Consider the following 4,189-nt stretch of genomic DNA (forward strand, 5'->3'; position numbering starts at 1 on the left):
GATGGGAGTGTCAGAGACAGTGTGATTGGCACAGGACAGAGCGGAGTTTAGGGCTGTTGTACATTGGGTCGCTATGACTCGCAAGCGACTCGACGGCACGTAACAACAACAACAAACATCCTTCAGATATTACACATCACTTCACAACTGATACACTGATTCCACAAGTTGTCTTAAACATTTTACAAGTCTTACCAAAAAAATCACTACTGTCAACATGAAAAATTCAAAAGCAAAGAATATGGATCGAGGACTCCACAGATCTCATCTTTCCAGACCTATCTGACCTGTACTGTTTTGCACATCAAAATGGTTTCTTTAATTACACGTTGCTACTGTATTCCATGAAAGGGACTTGGAAACAAATGCAGGTTGAAAAAAGGGGCATGACCACAGGCCTCAGGACCACAGGCCCCTTGCAGTACCTCCAGGTAAGCTCTTCCTAACATTCCCACATCAGCGACACATACTCAGCTTTTGTGTTCCATTTCTCCTTGGGCTAACCTTTCAGAGAAAAGGGTCATGCCACACACTGATCACCACTTTCTCTATTCACAAAACCTTAGTTAACTCATTGGGAAATGATGAGCAGTGTCACTCAGGCTGTGCAGTGTGGGGAAGGAGAAAAGTATCAGCCTTACACACTTTAGGAAAGCAAAAACAGTAACAACTGGACAGGTGCTTCTGGTCCTGCACACAAACGCACGTGCAGGTACACATATACACATAAAATCAAAAGACTCGTCATTTTTCTTTCTAGTTAAACATGATTACAATTAGGACTGAATCCTGTCCTCAGTGTCATGGCTAGCCACTGGTGCAATGACAGAGCTGCATTCTGCCTCCACGCACCTTTTGCTATGTCTTAACACAGGAGCGTAATTAAGAGCATCATTCTGCTTAAAACCACTTTTAAAAAAATCTGGTAATAGAATGGAAAGCATTAATGTGAATACTAGGAAATAGTAAAGGGCACTGGTAATCTGAGGTATCTTCCACTTCTAGGACTCACTGCTCAAAATCAATCCTATCCAGTCACTGTGCTGAACCACGAAGGACACCACGGGGGGACCGAGTGAACCTGCCCGGCGGGAATGAGCATCAGTGCAAAGGAGCACACGTGAACACTGAAGCAAGGGCCCCACTGCAGGGCCACTTGCTTAACTGGGAACGCGGGTTGCCCACTAGTCCCCACCTGTAATTTTTTAAAATCTTCTTTAGGAAAAGGGGTGTTAAAGAGGAAACAAAGATAGAAAACACGGGGGCTCCCCACCTGCCTGCAAACACACAGACACGCTCAGTTAGGGGAGGGGAAGGGAGAAGATGCATTATTGGTACTCGTAGCTGTGGCACCTGTTACTGTGAAGCCTGTCGGAGGGGCTATATAGCTGTGGCTGGGCTGCAGGTCCTTAGGAATGCCACTGTGAGAACTCAGCTGGTGGCCAAAGAATGCGCTGAACTGAGGGAGCTGCTGCTTGGGAGAGGTGGAGGCCATTAGTTCAGCAGAAGGTCCCGTGACACTGAAGCTGGTCTGTGGTAACCCCGGGAGCACACTGGAGCTGCTGGGGGTCACTGTGGCGAAGGCAGGCTGTGTGGTCTCTGAGTTCGAGGTGGTGGGGGGCGTCGAGAGGGAAGTGGAAAGAAGGTTGTTAAATGGCGAGGTTTCTTGAAGGTTGACAGGGAGATTACCCCAGTGAGTTCTGGGATTTACCACTCCTCCAAGGGGCACCTCAAGTTGAGTTGGGAGCAAGTGCTGCGCCATGATGGCCATCTCTGCTGAGAAGGTAGCTGCCATAGTATCACCAGAGTTGCGTGGGGAGAGGTGATATGGTCATTGTAGGGAGACGGCACGTGCTAGCTATCCTAATGGCTTCCAGGGGGCGAGGAGTGTGAATGGTCACTGCTGTATTGCTGTCGTGAGGTGATTACGTCGTCTGCCTTGCTCAGCAGCTGGGCAGGGTGTGGCCTCTGGCAGGCACGGCTGCCATCATGAAGTCCATGATACGGTCCTGGGAAGGCTCTCTCCCCAAGTGCACTCTGGCTGATCAGAGTGGCAGAAGTAAGGCCAACGCTGGCTGGGGCAGAGAACTGCCCCTGGATCTGCCCTGCCAGGGGTGTCGGTGGGTTAGACAAGGTAGCAGAACGGAGCAGGTTCTCATCCAGCTCTAGACTAGAAAAATTATCATGTACTATGCGCCCATTCAATAGCTCCCCTAGGTCTGTGTTCACTTCTCGGCTCAGGGACGGAATTCCTGCAGGCCCAGTACCTGTGGAGAACACCCCTATTCGCCTGTCGGCTAGCTCCTGGACTGGCACACCGTCTGAGTGCGTCAGGACCCCAATGGTACTCAGGCACTCAAGAGAAGTCACAGCCTGCAACGCCTTTTCAAGCTCCTCGGCCTCTTTCGTGGTCGGAATGAGGTCTCCATTCTTTCCTTCAAAAAAATCCAAAATCTTGTAAGTCATCAGGTAGCCTTGGCAAGACGTCTGAAAAATCCTCCTGATTCAATTCCAAGTCGTGTGGTATGTCGGTGATCTCATTGGTAATGTCATCCGGCAACTCATCAGCACTCAGCTCTGGTGTGGACGGGCTCCGGATGTGAGAGACCTCCAGTGGCAGTGAGACGCTGGTGGGCATGCTGAGGTTCCCTTGGGGCACTGCATGGGGAATGGGTTTTTGGGGTCGACGAGGTCCACACCGTCTCTTCTTCTTGTGTTTTTTGGTAAGTGCAGGAGGCTTGGTTTTTTTCTCTGGGTTTCCTCTGCTGCTGGTGCTGAACTTTACGAGAGCTGTCTCCTCTCAAGAAATTATCCATTTTTTTTGCATGTTCTTCACACAGGGGTGTCTGGTGTGTTAGGTCAAAAACTGGCACAGAGCACTGTTATCCATCTGCAAACTTGGCCGTGCAACTGGAGAAGAGCTGCTGAGAGCAGTTCAAGAGGATATGTTGGAAACAATGTCTGGTGAATGGAAGGGCTTTGTTCGTGCAGGGTTCACCCTTCACGGTTCCACTACATGCTGCTGGCTCTGCATCTGGTCTGGCTTATGCTGGTTTGACTACACGCAGCTCTCTGCAGTTCCTGTATTAACTGACCCGTACATTCCAGCTCTCTGCTGGCCGCCTGCAGCAAGGCTTTCCTAAATGTGTGCCAGCATTTCTTTTGACGCGATTCTGCCCGCTCCAGGCATCAGAGGTGCTTGTATTTCTGCTGAAAGTAAGTGCAAAGTTGGGTCACCCTGGAGCTCCTACTCTCCGTATGGTCGTCATCTGACCTCTCATATCTGAGGGTTTCTCGGATGGACCATGCAACCTGGTATGGTGAGGCCTGCTCGGAGTCCTCCAGTTCCTCTCCGCTCTCTTCAGACCAGTCCAACCCTAAATGGGGAAACAGATCAGTGTCCAACTGATGTTTCTGGGTGCACAGTTTCACCAGTCTCTGCAGTCGACTGATACAGGAGAAATGTGGAGAGAAAGCTGCGGCTTTCATAAGGACCCGGTCAGTCCTGGGTGAGTCCGTGACAGGAGCCGTACTAGATGGCAGAAGGGGCAGAGGTCTTCTGAGACAACTGCCTTGCTTGTGCTATCGAGTGTGTGGTGGGTGCCACTCCCTGCATTGGTAGGCTGGTGTTCTGAGGTTGAGGTGACTTGCAGACTAAACCCTGCGGTGGCGCTGGAGACTTTAAAGAAGTGGATAAAAGTGGCAGGTGGGAGTGCTGCTGCGGAGGCTGCTGCTGTGAAGGTGCAGGAGGGGGACTAAAGTGCTCTTGTCGAGCTTTCAAAATCTCTGTCTCTCTCTGGCGTTGTGGATTCTGGGCCAACTTGCTCTGCAACTTCTTTCTCACAGTTGCCCCTTTCTGTAGGTCATCATCTTCCTCGTTGAAAGCAAAGGGGTCTTCCAGCTCAGATTCCAGGTAGTGGAGAGGGACCCTTGCGCCTGGTGGGGAGAGGGACATTCCATCCAGTTCGTTGGGCATCTTCAAGGCCAACGTGGGCACTGTCAGGCTAAAGGCCATGGTATCCATCTGGTGCCTGACCTTTACTTCATCTATAGAATCATTCTTTTTTTCCTCTCTTTTTTTCGGGATAAAGCCAAGTACCTGCAAGTGGCTGTTGCCGTACCTAAGATCCTCTGACTTGGGGATGGGGTTGGTGCTGCACTGGTTGTTATACTTGGCCACATATTCACA

The 4,189-nt window shown here is 50.6% G+C and overlaps 1 protein-coding gene and 1 pseudogene across 1 annotated transcript in view; both read right to left on the reverse strand.

The window, feature by feature from the left end:
- Window positions 1–4,189, reverse strand: part of LOC102869973 (monocarboxylate transporter 8-like) — a 498,665-nt gene that overhangs the window by 136,510 nt on the left and 357,966 nt on the right. The window lies entirely within an intron of this gene.
- Window positions 1,298–4,183, reverse strand: LOC102864703 (annotated as a pseudogene).

This window comes from Elephantulus edwardii, unplaced genomic scaffold, assembly GCF_000299155.1.
Source record: "Elephantulus edwardii isolate Elephantulus edwardi_28Jun2011 unplaced genomic scaffold, EleEdw1.0 scaffold00343, whole genome shotgun sequence".
Classification (NCBI taxonomy): Eukaryota; Metazoa; Chordata; class Mammalia; order Macroscelidea; family Macroscelididae; genus Elephantulus; species Elephantulus edwardii.